Source organism: Eumetopias jubatus, unplaced genomic scaffold (genome assembly GCF_037043125.1).
Source record: "Eumetopias jubatus isolate StellerSeaLion01/CBP00866 unplaced genomic scaffold, mEumJub1_p1.0 scaffold_9, whole genome shotgun sequence".
Taxonomy (NCBI): Eukaryota; Metazoa; Chordata; class Mammalia; order Carnivora; family Otariidae; genus Eumetopias; species Eumetopias jubatus.
Genome location: NW_028274815.1, coordinates 103,207,373 through 103,226,951, shown reverse-complemented (window position 1 = coordinate 103,226,951; position 19,579 = coordinate 103,207,373). Strand labels below are relative to the sequence as shown.

The window sequence follows — 19,579 nt, the reverse complement described above, 5'->3', positions numbered from 1 at the left end:
TTATATTTCTAAATTTTGCATTTAATCAGACCTTACCTCCCATCTCCCCCCATCTTTAACATTTTTCAATTACCCACTGAAAAAAGGTAAAATTTTGAGGTTAAGCATTAAAAATAATTTCCAGATGAGCTTCAACTACCTTTTCAGCCACCGTTTTTGTCCTTCACTATGAACAATACACTCATGTTAAACTTGTCCCAGTAGGGTTCGTGTGTGTATTTTTTTTTTTTTTTTTTTTTGGCAACTTATTCCTTTGTGTTCACCTTTCTCTCCCGGTGAACTTCTGACGCCAGTTCTTACTCTTCCAGGTTTCTCAATGAAGTTTCCGGCATCACCCCAATCCAGCAGCAACTCTCCTTCCCCAAACCGCTTAAGAGTGTACTGCACTCCCCTTATCTGTTCAAAGGAAAGGACGCATCAGTGCAGGGAAAGGAATCTCAACCCAATGGTTCCCCATTATTGGAAAACTCCCTGTATCCTGAACAAAAGCTCTGCCAAAGTAGGTGCTCAATAAATGTTGAACACATTAGTTGAAGAAACCAGAGAAAAAAACCCTGCAGTTTGTGGGACAAGGGTGAACTTGCCTCTCAGGGAGGAGGAATCCTAGCCCTCTTCCACTTTGTTCCCATTCACTGGTCCAGGGTCACCGCCCTCTCCGCAACCGGACCCTAGGAAGAGACAGGCAGTGCGCATGCCCCTTATCCAAGGCTGCCTCCGGGCGCGCGGCCTGCTTGGCCCCGCCCCCTCCCGGCGCCCGGGCGCGCGCTCCCTGTCCCGCGAAGCGTGCCCTGCGTGCGGGTGCCCGCGAAGCCCGCCGGGCGCCGGATCCCCGAGTCCCCCGGCCGGGGCCTGAGGAGTGGGCACCGGGCCGGGGCGTCCAGCGGCGAGCAACGCAGGCGGCGGCTACGCCGGAGGTGACGAAGAGCGCGGACGGTGAGTGAGGGCGCCGTGGGCGAGCTGGCGGGCGCCTCCGCGCGTGCGCAGCACCGGACCGCCCGGCCAGGGGCGCGCTCCCGACCCCGGGCCGAAGGTGCCGAGCGCTGCTGGGCCAGGACGGGGCGGCGGGCAGGCGCCGGGCCGGGAAATATGGGGGCGCCCGGATTCCCCGCCTTGGCGGGAGAGACGCTGGCTGCACGGGCGGGCTTCCCGAGGGGTTCTAGGCGGGACGGTGCCGGGCCAGCGCGCGGGGGTCCTGGCGCCGTGGCCCGAGGGGCAGGGCCAGCTGCAGCCAGGGGGTGCCGGGGAGGGGCGAAGCGAGCCCACCCGGGCTCCAGCCGGTCACACGGCCGCCCGCAGAGTGCGCGACTAGCGAAGGTGGCTGAGGTCCAGGGAGGGGGCGCGGCCGGTGAGCGTTGGCGCCGAGCAGGTGGCGGGGGCCGCGCCCCTGGGCCAGGGAGGCGCATGGTTGAAAACGCGAGCAAACTTCCCTGAGTAACTTTATTGAGGCGCTGCCCACGGGGCCCGCATTGGGGGCTCCAGGAACCCACACCCCGGCCTTTCCCAGTCCTGGTCGCTTCACAACCCCGTCGAATGATGGTGGGTCTACCGGGGTTCTATTTCTCTCTGGTCTTGGAGCTCGTCCTTCTAAGTTCTGAGAGGCATTCGTGGCGCATTCGCTCTTAAAATAGGTGTATTAAGTTTGGTGTTTGGGTAGGAAGGATGTTTGCTATCTTGGGAAGAAAAAGGTTTATACTGCCTAGTCTTTTTATCTCAAAGAAAGTACTGTTAGAGCATGCTGGGGATTCCTATTTGTCAGGAAACCTGTTGTCCTGTGTGTACTTGGAGAAAGCCAGCTAATTCTATTAGCCTTAAAAAGACAAAGGGAGATAATTGTGCCTTTTCTTTTTCTGTTTTTAAACACTCTACCACTTCGCCAAATCACGGACTACAGTAGTACCCAAAATTGGCCGCAGAAGAGAACCACTGGAGAGTTTTAAAACTCTAAGCTTAAATAACACCCCAGACCAATTAAAACAATGTATATTTTAAAGATTTCCTAGGCGTTTCCAATTTGCAGCAGAGTTTGGGAACCGCTGATTTAATAAAAGAAAGTCAACATTTCAATTTTACGAAGTAACATTCAGTTTGTAATTGAGATAAAAGTCTAGCTTCATTTTCCATAGACAGGAACAACAAAGGGTAGTTTGTTTCCCACCCGGGAGGGAGGTAAGTGTCTAATGGTTCAAACTTAACTATAATGTGACTCTAGCGTCCAGGTCATTGTTTTCATTGATGTTCTGAGTTTCCTTTGGGGTTACTCAGCCCTCCTCCTCTGACCCCTGCCACAGCCAAGGAGTTTCATTGTCTTTTAACCTCTCAACCCCCCTTTCTTTACCCTCTCCGCCTTCCCTTCTTTTAACCATCCCCCAACCTCTGGGAGAATCTCCCTCCCCCAGACTGTGCTGGCTCTGAGGGGTTACTGCGGGTTCCTATAGCAACGAGTCCTCCAGGGGAGGTGGGCGGGTCCTCCTACCTTTGGATTTCAGAATAGGACTCTTCCTTTTCCGAAGAATTTGAATCACCCTTTTCAGTTCTTGGCCTCAGCTCAGGTAAGGGTGAGCTCATACAGTTCCAGTTTTTCTAACTAATTACAGAATTATTAATGTTGTATGGGGTGATACTGCTCGCAGCTATGAGGAATATTCATTCTTCCCAGTCTTTGCACTGAGAACTTGTTTAACAAAGTTCCAAAATGTGGTGGAAACGATGTTTTTTTTAAGCAGTTTTCCTTTGGGGACACAGAAGCCTAAGAATTGTATATATCATTTCTCCAAAGTCCTAAGACCTCTTATATTTCAGAAATTTTAAAAGTGAAATATAATCTTACAGCCATGCAAAAATCTTCTGGTAATTTGTGGCTCCTCCCCCCAAAAAAGAAAAAATCATTATCAGCCTTTAACTTTTGTTCCTAGAAAGGGCTTTGCCTTGATTTCTTTACAAAAAGTTAAACTACTTGTAGTATTATACTTTAACAAAGGACATAGTTTGTCTACAAATTCACCCACTCCTTCCCTTCCCCAACATACACACATCCAAAGATAATTTTTGAAAATTTTTACTGTTATGCTCAAAACGGGTATTCTCTAGGCATCTAATTCCAGTTTGCTTTGCAAATTGAACAAAGTAGTTCTGAACAAAGTAGTAGAGAAATATGTCATTTACATGTCTTAGGCTTTTTGCTTTTTGAAACCTTTAAAACTTTACTATGTAAATCATTCAATCCATCAATTCCAAAATGTTTTTTAGTAGGCCAGTGATTTTGAGCATGCATTGGGAGTTGAACGGGTTTTCTCTTGCAACTATCTCCTGTCTTATGTGCTAATTAAATATCCATTAACTGGACTGTCAAGCAAATTCTGAAAGGATTTTTTTTTTCCCATTTTACTCTGAGAAAATAATGATGGAAATCCCTCTCATTTGACGTACCTTGTAGTTCAGCAGTAATGCTCTGCCACTAAGATAGTAACTTCTCACCTAATCTTTCCCTTTTTCATCACGTTTCAAAATAGAGGCCTTCAAAGCCCCTACATTTGAGTGGATCTGTTATTTCTATGGCTTCTAAACATTTTAAAATAAGAAATTGTCCCTGTTGTGGACATTTAGGGAATTACCCCCCAAAATTAAAATTAAAATCACAATCACATTATCAGAAATAAACAACTGTTCATGAGATGGTACGCTTCCACTTGTCCCTTGGTATTTTGTCTGAATATTTTAAAATTGGCAATTTTAATTTCATCTGCAGTTTCACATACTGCCCTTTTACTTAATATACCATACACATTTTCCATGCCTTCAAATCTTTGAACGTAGGATTTTTAATGATGGGTATGTCAAAGTTTAAGTAGTTTTCTGTTGTCTGACATATTTCCATTTTTTAGTGGTTGAAAAGTTAGTATTAAATGCTGGTTGCAAATCCTACCTTGGCCACTTCAGATGTAAGTGGCCTTTATTCATTACCCAATTCTTTGATTGCATTTGCTTTATCTGTGGAATCAGTAATAAGGGTTCCTGCAACATAGAGTTTTGGAGAGAGAGAATGAACCAAATAGATGAAGGCCTTCAACAGAATCTGGCAGAGGAGGTAGTAGGCTCACAGAGTAGGAGCAGACTCACAAGCGGAGCTGGGATAAATGCCTATGTCTAAAAGTCTTGGTATCTTAGACTTGCTTGGGCTAGATTTATAGCAGAATTCTGGGGCAGAGGTGAACTCTTTAGGACTCTTGAGGCCCATTGCCAGACTGTGTATGCTGAGACACATTGATTCCCTTAGGCACCTAATGGTTTCCCCACTCTGTCAGCATTCGTGTTTAATCTTTCCTAATTTTCTATAAAAATGTAATCTTATTATAACTTATATTCTTTGGTAACTAGTGAAATTAGTGATTTGCTTCTTGTTTTACCTTTTGAAAGGTGTTTGTTCTGGTACTTTGCCCCCTTTTCTCTTAATTGATGATTTTTAAGAAATGATTTTAAATATCTCTTTCATATAAAGAGTATTATGCCTTTATCATATTTGCAGTGATTTTTTTCCCCCACAGCTCATTATTTGTCTTTTAGCTTACGGTGTTTTCCAAACAGCAAAATAGCTTTATGCAGTCGAGTTCTATCTTATTCTTTATGAGTTTTCCTTGTAAACATTTGTTTGAAAAGTATAGAGGTAAATGTAACAAGTTTTGGAAATATATTAGATTTTTACATTAAATTTTGTATTAATTTATGGATATGAATTGTCTTATACCATCCTCACCAGCTAGTCAGATCTACCAATACCATTTGTTAAATAGTCCATCCTTTCCTCTTTGGTTGTGGTCTTTCCTTTATTATATGTTAAGATCTTGACTAGCTGTGGGTTTGCTTCTGTTTTTAGGTCTTACTCATCTGTGTGTTGATCTCTAAACTTAATGCCAAGTCTTTTAAATTGTAGATTTAGACTATGTAGAAATATCTGGTAGAGCAGGTCACGATACTCCTTAGAAAATCAGAATTATATTCGTCTGTCTTTTCAGGTAAAGATTATCTTACTATCTTTAAACTAATACATGCACATAGTTTAAGTTGAACAGGACTAAAAGGTTTATTGTAAAATAAATGGTCCCCTTGCTCCTCTTTCCCCTACCACTCCCCCATTCCCCTGAGTCTCCCCTCCCCAGTGGCAGCCTTTTGGCTGTTCACAGTTTCTTCCGAGTTGTTCACTGGGGCCTTTTGTAGAGTCTTTCCTCTTGGGCTGGTCAGAGTGTGTAGTCTTCCAGCATCCTGAGCTGTGGAAAGGATCTAGATGCCAGTGTTCCCGGAGGCATCTGGCAGGAGTCTCAGCATCCTCTTTGTATAGAGTCTCTCTGGGGAAGGTTCCTGTGCTCTCACAGCCCAGAGACTTAACTGTTTTATCTACTCTCTTATGAATCAGTCTCCAGTCTTGCTGAGCTCTGGGGCTGTAGGCCAGACCTTTGCAGCAAGTTAAGTTGGAAGGGCATCCTGGGATGCAGGGCTTCGTAAACAGCCTTACTTACCTTATTTTAGCCTGCCATTCTTTCTCCAGTTTGTGAGTGAACTGGAGTACTTCTCAATCTTCCTCACTTAAGGTGTAGCCTTTCACTCTTTTAGGTGGACTAAGTTGCTACTTGTCTATCTGCTTTCCCCTATCCTGATTTTGTTGAAGTTGTCCACTAGAGTTATGTGCATTCTTGTTCTTTGGCAAAGACTGTCATCTACATGTAGTCACTGTCTTAAGGAACATGAAAAGTTATCCAGACCTCTTGGCTCTCCTAGAAGAGGTTTGTTTTGTTTTGTTTCATTTACATCCTAATATATCTTGTTAGGATTCTTTTTTCTTTTTTTTTCTTCTTCTTTCTTTTTTCTGCTTCTTTCTTTTTTCTTCTTCTTCTTCTTCTTCTTCTCCATATATGTTTTTGTTGCTGTTGTGATGGGTTCCTCAAATTGGCTACTGTTAGTATAAGACAGTCCTTGATTTTTGTATATTTATTTTATAGCTGGCTTTTACTCTAAGAGCAGTTTATTCTCTTGGGTTTCCTAGTTATATAATCAGTTGCCAGATGACGACACTTATTTCTACCTCTTTCTAATAATTACACCTTTCATTTTGGTTTTATGGCATGCTGCACTAATGTTAACATTCTAGAACATTATAAAATGATTTTGGAACATTATCAAATAGTAATGGTGGTAATGTGCAAACTTGTGTTGTTTATTTTACTAGGAAAAACAGTGCGATATTGGCTTTTGGTTTGCCATAATTCCTCATTAGGACAAAATCTGTATTTTATTTCCTATTTGCCTAGAGGTTTTGTTTTGTTAAGGGATAGAAATTGAATATTAACAAATTACTGTTATAATTTATAGTTTATCATTTTCTTAAGGATATTTCTTAACAGATCAACTGATTTGAGTCCCAAATATTAAATTGGAGTAAATCCTTCCTTTTGGATAATTCTTTAGAAAAACATTCAGTTCATATGCAAATTGAATGATAACCTCCAATTCGATCCATAATTGTGTTCTGGGGTGAGGTGGGCTACAGTCACTAGGACTTTTTCTAAAGAAGATATTCCAAGTGCTAAATCCAACAGTCATTTCTCATCTTTACCTCTTGGCAGCATTGATATAATTGGTCATTCCCTTTTTTGACATGTCACTTGATTTCTAGGACACCACATGCTGCTGCTTTTCCTCCTATGCTACTAGACCACTGGTTTCACTTTTTCAGTCATTTTTTAAATTTTGCATTGGTTTTTTCTCACCAACCTATTAATTTGGAATGCTTCAGGGCTCAGTTCCTGTAGGACTCTTGTCACAGTTATAAGACTTTAATAAAATACCATGTACCTGCATAAGACTCCCAAAATGTAGATTTCCAGCTGGGGTGGTGCTCTGAAACTTCTCAAGCACGTGTCAACTGTTTTTTTGACTTCTGAACTTGAATACGTAAAAGATACCTCAATTTTAACAGGATTAAAACTGAATTTTTTATTTTTCTCTACAAACCTGCTCTCCCTGCAGCCTGCCCGTTTTGGTGGGTGGTAGGTCCATTTCTCAAGTTTTTCAAGCTAAACCTTTGGAATCATCCTTACTCTTTTCTCTTCACATCAAGGCTATCAGCAAATCCTGCTCCTGTACCTTCAAAACGTATCCAGAATCCTGTTATCCACATAAATCAAGGAGCGCAGCCTCTTTCCCCACCACTCTCTATTCCTCACACCCTTGTCCAAGTTTCCAGCACCTCTTGACTAGATTATTACAGTGGCCCCTTTTCTCCTTCCTTGGCTTCCTTATAATATGTTATCAGCATAACCAGAGTGATCTTTTTAAAACAGGAGTCAGGTTATGTTAAAACTGTCCAATGGCTTTCCATCTTACTTAGAATGAAAGTCTGATTCCTCATGGTGATTCACAAAGCCCAATACAAATCTGTCTACACTAACTGCCCTTTCCCCACTTCTCTCCCTCTCCTGCCCTCCATTCCAATCATCTTTATCTCCTTTTTGATCCAGAAATACATTAGGCACATTCCCACTTTCAGGTCTTTGTGTTGGGTTTTCCCTCTGCCTGTAATAATATTTTCTCCCCAGGTGTATTCATGGCCAGTTTCCTCACCTCCTTCCAGACTTCACTAAAATATCTACCTTGTCAGGGAGGTCTGCTCTATTTGTAACTGCAGGTTAAGCTCTGTATCCCTCTTGCAGAGCTCTGCATTTTCTTTTTCTGTAGCATCTATTACCTTGTAAAATACTACCTGGCTGATTGGTTAATTGATTGATGGTGAATTGTCTCCGGCTAGGCTGTAAGTTCTGTGTGGGCAAATATTTTATGCCTGTTCATTAATGTGTCCCACGTGTCTGGTACATAGAAGGTGTTCAGTAAATATCTTTTGAATGAATGAATGCAGTCTGCCGTCTCTGTGTTGTTTTTTGTTGTTGTTTTTCAATGAATTTCTTATAAAGCAGCATAGACCTTGGCATCAGTGGGTCCAACATTAATGATTTAACATCCCACCATCAAGGGAGAGGTTCCAGAACATGTATGATTTACAGTGGATATAATAATACATAGACTGGTTATGAGGATTAAGTCAGAGACTATAAAGTGCTGAATTGTGCCATTGTGTAAGGACAAGTTGCTTAACTGTCAGAAAAGTCTTTAAAAAAGAAAGAAGGAAGAGAGGGAGGGAGGAAGGAAAGAAGGAAAGAAAAGCCTAGCCAACTGCCTTGATTCACATTTGAACGATATGAATTATGTTCTAGAACCTGCTCTCTGGATTTCGGCTTTTAACCAAAGGGGGACAGTGGCCTTACTTTGGGAACTTTTCAAAATACATGTCTGAGCTCCCTGGTAAATATCAGTGATACATTGTTACTGTATTTGTTTTTTAACCACTCCCTTAAAGTGGAATGTAACCATTTATTTTCTCCTTTTGTGCTTTCTTGCTGTTAAGGGTATCTCTCCATCTCTTATGTCCCCTTTAAATTTTTTTCCTCTGAGGTTGAAATAAGTTCTTTTATAAAGTGATTTAGAAACCACTCAGAGCCACAGAGAAGCACATAATTGAACATGGTACTAAATCCACAAAATCCAAGCATCTCAGTCCTTTACCTTCAGCTTCCCAGACTGCAGTCTGTTGTAGTCATTCCTACAGCAATCATTATAGCAGTCATTTTAGAGTTTTGCTTACAGTGTTTCTAGAGTCTCCTCTTGTGTCCTTCAAATCCAGAGTATCAAAAACATCAGACTCCCTTCCCTTCTCTTTTGATAGAGTAAGAGCTATTTGTATGGTTTGTCCTGTTGTAGTTGCTGTGCAAATAAGTGATGTCATGTGCAAGAAAAAGATGATTTGTTAGAGATCATAGAAGCAACCGAAGAATAGACAATAAACCAAAATGTATGTAATTCTAGAAATGCATAAAGTCAATAGCTGTTACCTAAACATAAAATCTGTGAAATTTTTCTTCAGTTTCTACTTTCCTTTCCTCTAAGCATGTCTAGTTCCTTATTTTTTACCTCCTGAATTTTTCTGTAGTAGTATATGAGCCAGAGTGATCCCCATATACAGTTAGAGGGTATAAATATTTTAGATGTGATTACTGTACACATCAGAAGTAGAATTTCTGAATGCACCTGCCTGATAAATTATCTTTGCCTTTGAAACTCAGGTTAGCATTATATCTGGGTTTTGTTATTGTGAAGATTCATTCTTTTGCAAATATCACTGTTAAAATTTATTTTATTTTGAATCCCACAGTCTAATTGGCCAAGTTTTAATGGAAAGCATTGACCTTTCTGCTGCTGAATCACAAAATAACACTTAGTTTAGGCTATTTATTAATTGATAGCCCAGTTGGAAAATATACCTTGTTTTTGTAGTTCTACACTTGGTTTAGGGACGTATGTAGTATTTGTTTTCTTTGTAAAGATTTTTTTTTTAATTGCCACCTCTTTTTATATTCATCCAGTGTTTTTGGAAGTGGTGATCTTGCCTACCCAGCACCAGCAAAGATACCTATACTATAGTGAGGCACTAATTTTGGCCTTCAGGCATTATTATACTTTAGGTCTCTAAACAGACAAGGGATTACCAAGGTCCCACCTGTTTTCATATCTCTGTTCATGAAAAAATGTAGTAAAAAATGGAGTGTAGTAGTCAAACTACATTTAGATGTGTTACTGAGGGGCTTATTGGAGAATGATCTACGTTCTAGAAAGTTGAGAAAATGGTAAAATTTTTAATTAGGGTTACGGCAGGCTTCTCTTCCCAAAGTAGTATCATTGTCATCATTAAAAATGGTGGGAAGCTACCCAGAAGCATTTCCTGCTCAAGATGTTAAGTTCAGGCTTCAAACAGCTTTTGCTAGCTGTTGCTTTCTCTTGTATAGCCCCATCCCCTCCCTTCCCATGGTTTCTTGTCTCTCCCTTTCCTGGGGCCTTAGGAGATAGGATAAGTAAGTGCTGGAAGCTGGCACCGTTTGTTGGAGAGTGGGCAGTCAGAGTGGAGGTAAGTGTGTGGTGCAGTCACTTCTGGTCCCTGCTGGTCATTCTCTCAGCGGACTCCCACCCCGCCCCCAGATGGTTTCAGCACACCTTTCGGTAAATGTTGTAGAATTTTCTTTTGTGAATTAGTTGACTTTCTAGTTAATTTAATACTACTCAACAGTATTTCTGTGGGACCTACAGGGTCAGCCCATGTTTACCTGAAATTCTGGGTTACTTTATTATCTACTTTATCTTGTCAATGTCACGAAAGTCTCCTTAAAATGCCAAAGTTGATCCTGAACTCTTGCTAGCATACAGCTGCTGACAAGTACTCAGAATCATCATGAGGCAGTGATATACTCTACGAAGTGGGTGTTGGTTGGGGATGTCAGTATATAATGGTGTCTGGCTGGAGTCATAGGAAAATCAGATGCTCAAGTTTGGGACAACCTGTGTTTTGATTTTATTGTCTCTGTAATAACATAATTATTGGGTATAAAGTAGTTATGAGGATTACAGTTCTACCAACATACATGATCTCTAAAATCCTTTTATGAGTGAAGCTAAGAAAGTGTTTGAACACCAGGTCTTTAGTAAAAGGCTTTTTTTTTTTAAGATTTTATTTTTAAGTAATCTCCACACCCAACGTAAGGGCTCAAACTCACAACCCTGACATCATGCATGCTCCACCAACTGAGCTAGCCAGGTGCCCCAGTCAAGGCTATTTTTAAATGAAAAATTATTGCTGGTAGATGAGTATTTCCTTTGGACTTAAGCAAAGTCCTAACCTGAACTTTATTTCCAACAAACTATTTTCTACTACTTAATATGTTACAAAGATTTTGGTATTCTGTAAAACCTAATATTGTACTATGTATACATAATACATGGGTATTAAATTAGTGTGAGAGAGGCAGGTTTTAACCAAATGTGTCTGTCTTTATTTATTTATTTATTTTTAAAGATTTTATTTTTATTTGAAAGAGAGAGAATGAGAGATAGAGAGCATGAGAGGGAAGACGTTCAGAGGGAGAAGCAGACTCCTTGCTCAGCAGGGAGCCTGACGTGGGACTCGATCCCGGAACTCCAGGATCATGACCTGAGCCGAAGGCAGTCGCTTAACCAACTGAGCCACCCGGGCGCCCCAAATGTGTCTGTCTTTAAATGAAGGGAGAAAGTGAACAGCAAATTTTCTTCACGTTGGCAGCCATGCTTACCTTGGGGGGGGACAGCAGAGGCTGCTACTTCTAATTCTCCTAAGAAAATGTGCTATAGGAGAAAGCAGATTATCAGGGAGACACATCTGCATCTTTCTTACTGCTAAAATTAAGTGAAGCTTCTAAGGACAGTTGTCAAATTCCATTTAATTTTTTCTCTTATTTAAAGTCTTCCAAGAAGGTATCAGTTGATAAATCTTGTACCTCATGCTCTGTGAATTTTGTGAGGTTGGGGCAAAGCTAATAGGGTGCCAAACAGGGTCATAGAACAAATAGAATATTACTTTTTTGCTCTTAATTTTTGTGGCAGAGATTGCTTTGTTTCTCTTGTGTTTTCTACCTACCTAATGTGCAAAAAAATTTTTTTGGAATGAGTAGTTGAGAATTATGCTCTAGGAATTACTGTTTTCTAGAAGAATAAAACCAAAAGGCTGCTATGTTAAAAAAACCTTTGTTAAAAACCTCTGAGGGCTGACCACCAATCATTCTTACAATAAAATCCAAACTCCTTATGATGTTAGGCGGGTGCCAGTGGTTCTCATACTTTTTGGTCTCAGGATTCTTATACTCTTATTTAGAGAAGCCCAGAGAAATTTTGTTTACAGGGGTTATATCTCTTGTTATTTATTGGAGTAGAAATGAAAGCAAAGAAAAATCTTATGTATTGTGTTTAAAAATAAGTAAATGTGGGACACCTGGGTGGCTCAATCGATTAAGCATCTGCCTTCAGCATGATCATGATCATGTCTTGATCCCAGGGTCCTGGGATCGAGTCCCACATTGGGCTCTTTGCTCAGCAGGGAGCCTGTTTTTACCCTGGCTTGTGTGCGCTCTCTCTCTCTGACAAATAAATTAAATCTTTAAAAAATGAATGAATGAATGTATGTATGTATGTTTTGGGTCGAATCATATGACAAGAATCTCTTCTCCCAGATAGGTAGATGGGAAAGGAAGGAGACTTTTTTTTTTTTTTTTTTAGGAAGGAGATTTTAATAGCCTTTTCATATAATTGTGAATATTCTTTGATACCTTGTCAAAATTTGAATGGTAGTTTTTTTAAAGGTTAATTGCCATGTGAAATCTAAAACCATCAGTGAACTTGCTGTACTCCTGTTACACTGAATTCCATTGGTCTGTCTTGTACTTCAAATAGAGCATTTTTTCCCCTGTGCATGATTTTGTAATGTAATTGCATTGTCATTAGAAAACAGTTCAATGAGTTATGCAAATCTTTCAAATGTTATGTTTCATTATACAGTATTTTAAAATTACATTCATTTAATATCCTCACCAATCTTCTCAGAAACAGTCTTTGAGTGTTGGGAGCTATCAAACTCAAACTCATGGTGGTATAATCAAGATTCCTGAAATTTTCGTTTTTGCCTGAATGTTTGAATTTTATCATTGGCGATGGTTTTGTTTTTTTGTTTGAAGTGACACTCTCACTTCATTTTGAGAAGATGTCAGCTATTTAAGTGTCATAAAGCATATTTGGCAAATTTTGTCAAGTACAGTGGTATTCCATGAAAAAAGTGGCTCGTTCAGCTCTAACACAATTGCATGAGTATTTTTTTCTCAAGGCAACCATTCTCTATTTCACTAGAAATTCTTTAGGGGTACTTCCCATTTCATCACACAGAATATTAAAAAGATACGTGCTCAAGGGTCAGGGTTTAATTAAATCAACAGTTTTTACTGCTACATCTCCCAGAGATTCCCCCATGAAACAGTACATTGATTATGGCAAAGGAATGCACAATAGCTAATCTGCATTCATGGAAGCTGTTTTACCACTGTTCCTAAATCCTCCCATTCCCCACATAAATCCTCCCATTCCCCAGGTGTGGGCCGGGAGGAATGGGGAAAGAAAGTCGATTTGACTGGTCCTTCATTGCATGTTCCCTTTGGCTGTTGAGGATCCCCTGGAGTGATCTTCATTCACTTCAGGTGGCTTGGGAACCAGCAGCATCAATAGTGAAAAGAGTCACAGATCCAGGCTATGGACCAGTTCTTTTGGAGCTTCTGGAGTGAACCCTCCCTTTTCTATTTGGGGAGATGGCTCCTCTCATGAGGGTTTTGGTTATGCATCGCTACTACCAGGTGTTAGTAGGAGGTTTCTGAAGGCTGCAGTCACTTCTACTTACTTCAGATACTTTTTGACTGGTGCATTTCAAAACTGCTTAAGATGCCTCATACCTTAAATTCATGCATACTTTGAACAACAGGCACAAAACAATATATTTGCCTTATCCCACCTTCTAAAAAAATACATTTTTATAGCCATTTTATTTGGAAATTCAAGTTATTTTTTATTTTTTTGCCAGCACACAATTCAAACCATTGCTTTATAAGTTTGTTAACATCATCAACACTACTAATGATTTTTAAAATCATTGCTGGTGGTAAAAGTTTCCTTTATTAACATGCAAGAGACTTTGCAAGCCAGGGAGAAGATATTCAGCTATTGCACTATTGATGTTACCATTTTCCTTTATTCTTACTCCAATGTAAGAGAATATATAGACAGAAGTTGAGAATTCTTTATTTTGGGGAAAAAATCAAACACTTTTTTGGTTCTTAGTAAAGGATGACATGGAAATGGACACATGTAAAAAGTGCACTTTTCCACTTGTGCTCACGCTCTGTAGTGACATTGCTCATCCCTGGCACTGTGGTTTGTTTGCCATGTAGGCGTGAGTTTCCAGACTGTTCATACACTGTGCCCTGTACACACAGGCCTGTTTTATTACTTTGAAGATTGGGTGTGTCTAATGTAGTGGAAATTTATCCTTTCAGTGTTAAGTACAGACAAAATGCATTTCAAAGCAAAAGTCTCTTTAATTACCTATTTTTTTAGATTATTCATATGACTGCTTTCTTCCTTTCATGTGAATTGCTGAGAATTTATTATCCTTTCCAGTTCATTAAATCACTAAAATTCTCTACTGGTGCTATAATAAATACGCCAGACCATGAATTGAGACTAGTTGATAAAGGCAGCTTTGTCCTAGTAACTGGGTCTTGCTTGTGGTTAACCCACACTTCGAATATGTGAATGTCTACTACAGTAAGTTTTAGACTTCTAGTGAAGCAAAGCCTTGCTTTAAACACATGTGGGGACTTGTTTTAAGTGGAACTTTAGCATTGTCAGTTGGCCTAGCTGCAAGATGAATGCAATATTACAGAACCACATTTGTGCTTAGACATGTTCAGGAGAGCCTCAGGACACATTTAATAGATGTCTAGGTTCTTTACCACTGTACCTCACATAAATCTGCAGTTCAGGCAGCTAGAAACATCATAGGCCTCAGTTTCAGACCATTTTAAACCCAGGAACAGTTGCACTCCATAAATGCACTCTAGGGTTCTAGATGGACTTGGACGTGTTGGACTCGATCCTTCCTGTTAACATAAGGATTGAAAGCCAGGTGTGGGTGTGGTGCTGTTAGCTCTTACTAGGAGATGCGAAGATGCAGCCGTCAGAAAACTCAGTCTCATCAGACCACGTAAGGCAGGAGGAAATGTGAGAAGGTGCTGCATGGAGAGTCTCTAAGCACAGGAAATCTTCCTTGTTGAGGTGTCTTTGGGCTGCATTATGAAGAATGGATAGGCTTCCGGTAGGTAAATTTGTAGGGAAGAAAGAGCAGTGAGGATGGCAAGAGGCAACAGGCTCATTTGCAGTATGGGAATAGTCTTGTTTGCTAGGTGAGCACATGAAGAGGACAAGATTGAGAGCTCACAGCCAGGTCATGGCAATTCAAAATGCATTGCAAACCATGTGACTCCTCTCTCTGAGAAAGGTGAGACAGAATTTCTTCCTTTCTCCCTGGATAGACCCTTGGTTTGCAGTCCTGACATACTGGTGGAGCAGAAGAGACTGACCCATCCTTGTTTCACATGGTACTTCATTAGGAAGAGCAGCACAGAGTGGTTGGTTAAAACTTGGCCACACACCACCTAGTAAATATTTCTTTTTGTTTCCTTTTTGGTGCTTTATTTTAAATTTTATGAGAAATACATCAAGTCTCCTCTACTGAACTCTTAGTGGATCATGGCATCCCTATAGCTGTCTAGTAAAATGCTTATGCAGATATCTAACTCCTGTAAATTTTGATCACCATCTTCAGAGACTGCTTTTCCTTTGGTTCATCATCATCATCACCATAGACCTTGTATGGGTCCATGTAGCTCTGAACTGTGGTGAAATGGTGTTATGTTATTTAAAAAACAAAAAAGTAACAGTTGAATTGCCACACGTTGAGGATATATTTGGATTTGAATGTTCATTAATCTTTAATCTCTTTATAGTTAAGATAGGTAAATACTGTCTGCCTGTTTTGTGATGCAGAGTAGGGAAACCCGAATTTAAAAACATTCTTATAAATACTTCTGACTTTCTAAGTGAGACTCATTTGAGCATTATTTTATGAGCAATTAAATTATTTTATTCTGTACCTCTGGGCAGTTCAAGTACTGACCTACTTATATAGTAGTTCTTAATTAAAAAAAGAAATGCTTGCTGAATATATATTAGAATTGAATTTTTGTTTGAAATACCTTATTTTCTTAGTTCTGGCACATGCAGTGAAACTAAGTACAGAACCTTCTCAACTTTTATTACGATGACAACAGCATGAGGGATGGAAACAACAAGGGAGTACTTCATCAGTGCCAAATAATTATTTTCTGCAGCAAATGGAAGCCATCTCTGAATGTTACTTGGTGTTGATATAGTTAAGGTTTTGCCAACCTTTATAAGACAGTGTGCCTTTATATTGTGTCCTTCACAACAGTCTTGGGGAATTGTATACTTTAAAGGTAATTAAAAGTAGCATAAAACCTAATTTTTTAAATTTGGATTTAGAACAGACTTTACTTTGAGTTTATGCCAGAAGTTGGTTTCTATAATAATCCTCTGTCACAAAGGCTTCTGATTCTACTTGAATTTTTTGTTAGGAAGAATTTTTGTGACTTAGTTTAGAAATATATGTGCCTTTTTCATTTTCATTTGGTGGTCTCTGCTCCAGAAAAGATAAGTTAGAAATTGGGTGTGCAGATGCATTGTATAACTTCACATGAATTTGTATTTTCCCATAGCACAATTTGTCTCAGTGGAGCAGATTTCTTATTTTTAGATCTTGCACTGTTTGCTTAATATAACTATATTTTATTCTAGTCACATACATTGTAAAAGTGAAAGAAGGCATTTCATTATTTGAGCCCTTGTGTGGATGTGTTTATTATGAGGACCAAATCGTCCAATTGGTAACTGGTTTTTTTCTCTACGTGAATTTTGTTAAAATAAGAAATAAAAGCCCCTCCCACCTCCCCCAGCCTTGCCTTTACCAAACCTATCCTGTTCACTTCACAGTGATAAAAATTTTAAACCTAAGATAATGCATATCATTACTTCAAGTGTTTCAGGAGGTAGTTGGTCCATTGATTGGAAAGCAGTATTCATTTGTAAGCACTCTATCGTGATGAAGGGCACAACACATATTTAGATGACTTGTATTTGGTTATCTTTTTTTTTTAATCTTGTAGAGCTTTTTTAACTAATATGTGGATGTTGGGGAAATTGGTCTGTGATATTTATGTCACTAATTACCAGTATTGATATACAGTATCTGGTGGTTTGAGCATTGTCCCATTCCATGTCCTTATTGGAAAAGAATGACTTTCCTAATAGAGCAAGGAATTCTTTAGTTAAGTTTAGTTAACCCTTAATGAAGAGCTTTGGGTTTTTTCTTAATGATCTGATGGTGGAAATGTTTTTGGTTATTCCTAATATCAGGGGAAAAAATAGCACCCGCTAAAATAAAAAAAAAAAAATAATAATCTGTGAAAAAATGTTTTTCTTTGACTAGCACACAGTTTTTTCTGTCAGCTGAAGCCAACAACCAACCTGGAGAGGCAACAGCAAAGTTACTCCATTCTAGCATTTCCAGTAGGATTAATGTCCCCTGTTGGATCAGTAGTCTCCCTTCTGGCCTGCTCAGAAGAGACTTTCTAAACCCTGATTTTACTTTTCTTTGGATAAATTGTTTTTAAGTACCTAGGTGAAAGTCATACATATAATGGGATCATTGTATTATGGTAATAATATTTCTGCCTCTTAAACTAACATTTTAATATAGATCTATTTGTTTGAAAATAATTTCTAAGGAGTCCTTTAGCTCCAGGTTTAATGTGTATATAGTGTTGTTATTAGTTAATCTTTGATTGACTGATAAAATATCAGTATAAAATACTACCCAGAGAATTAATAGGCTTTTGTTAGTTGTGCATCATGAGAAAATGTTAGAAATACTTGTATTAAAAAAAAAAAAAAGAAATGCATTGTATTAACGCTGGAACACTTACCAATGGAGATTCTCATTTTGGAATTTCCATTTAGACTTTCTACCATATCACCGGTTGTCATAGTAGCAGTTTCATTTGAGAATTGTGATTGTATACTTTATCAAATGACTATTTAATGAAAACTCAGTTATTCTAATGTAGTTGAGCCAGAATTCTAAGCTGCCATCTTGCCTGGTTAGGGGAATAATTAACCTAAAGAAGAGAGACCTTTCTGTTGAATTATATATTTTTTATCTTATTTCACTGACCATAAGGTGCCATCAGTTGTAAGATATGCTATTATTTTACCAAGAAGAAAGGGAAGAAAAAGTCCTAGTACTTGTACTCATGAGATGCCATCAATTATAAGATAAACCTAATTTCAGAGATGTTAAAATGGGGGAGAGGTTAGTAATCAATAAAATATGGCACATATGTATGTACATAGTTTTTGTTGGGTATTGGTTATAATCATAACATTAAAATATAAAGAAAACCATATTAAATCAGTATTCCTGCCAAACATACAGATTTCTTAATCCTAGAAAACTATAGAATTGGAAAAAATAAGAGATTATGTAATCAACACTTTTACACAAGAGGAAATTTACTAGGAGATCATCTAGAGTATACAAAAATTAGGAATTGATTACCTTGTTTACCAAAATATCTTAAACTTTACAAAAGAATTCATAGTAGTCCTTTAAATAGCTATCTTTAGAGTATCTCATGGTAAATTTTATATACTGTTCCTTCTCAAGATCACCTCATTTAACATATGATAGAGAATGACTTGGGATTTAGATGAGGTGTTTAGTATCCCAAACAAGTGCCTCCGACACAGCTTATAAGCATCAAATATCATGTTAAATACCATACAGGATTTTTAAAAGACTCCTTGCTCCTGCCTTCAAGGAATAGTCACATTCTACCTTTGGGCATATTTTCCCATTTTAAAGTACAATTTAAGATTAACGGGAGCTCTGTGTGATGAAAAGGAAATGACTTCGTGAAACTGTCCATGAGCCTCGTCCTTCCAGCCAGCAGTGAGGTATGCCAGGCCCAAATACTTGTCTTAGTTATCACCCTTGGTGCCACAGTTAAAACTCGGTCATTGTTGAGAGAAGCCAAGTTGAGTTGCTAGTCTAGACATTACTACATGCTCCACAGATGGACGGCTTGCAGCTTTGGGCTCTCCGAAAGTGGGTACAGCAGAGCATCTGCCAGGAGGTGCTCTCACAGGTTCGAAGTCAGGCGGACAGCCAGCCTAGAGTAGGGGTTTCAGGTGCAGATTTGCACATCAGGTGGGGACCTGATCACAGGGTACAACACACATCTTACAACAACACACTGAACCTCACCTGCAAAATACCAGCAAGATCCTCAGCAACCTAGGCCCTTCTTGGCCTGTGAGTGAGGCCAGAGCAAGCCTGCAGATGGGGTGAAATGTCAGTAGTTGTGAAGCCTGGAAGATTATAAAGGGTAGGGAGTGCCAGGTTAATCTTTGGGTTTTTGTTGTTTTGGAAGATTACATCATAAATGTTTCCTGCTTTGGGTACAATTGTTACTAATAGTGAAAGCTTATCTTTGCAAAGTGTTTTCAACTTTTATCAAAATGCTTTCACAAACGTGTAATCTTGCCTTCACAGTGAACCTAAGAGGGTTGAATGGGTATAATTATCCCATTTGGCAGATGAAAAAAACAAGGCTCGTGGATATTAAATAACCTTAAGGTCACTTTTTGTTGGCTCTTGCTTTTTTTCACTATACCGTGCTGCCAATGCTTGACTCCATATTTATTTCTAAATTTAGAAAGCATATAGTCTTTTCCAGCAGCTCTTGCTATTTTAAGGACTGCCAACATTTTGTTGCTTATCTTTTTTATCTCCTAAATCACAAGCGTAACTTTTGTTCACTGCTGAAAAGTAAGCAAAAACAAAACACTATTCCATCGTGACTTCTCAGGTTAAATTAAAATTACTCTCCTCTGTGATGGTCTGTCAGTAATTTTTGGAAGTGATACTCATTTCCACAGTCTA

At 39.2% G+C, this 19,579-nt stretch overlaps 1 protein-coding gene across 1 annotated transcript in view; it reads left to right on the top strand.

Moving 5' to 3' along the window:
- The first annotated feature begins 815 nt into the window (after positions 1 to 815).
- The window catches only part of BTBD3 (BTB domain containing 3), a 34,345-nt gene continuing 15,581 nt past the window's right edge, over positions 816 to 19,579 (top strand). Inside the window, exon 1 of the mRNA XM_028113023.2 lies at positions 816 to 933. The gene's annotated coding sequence lies outside the window, so the exon portion shown is untranslated. The remainder of the gene's footprint in view (positions 934 to 19,579) is intronic.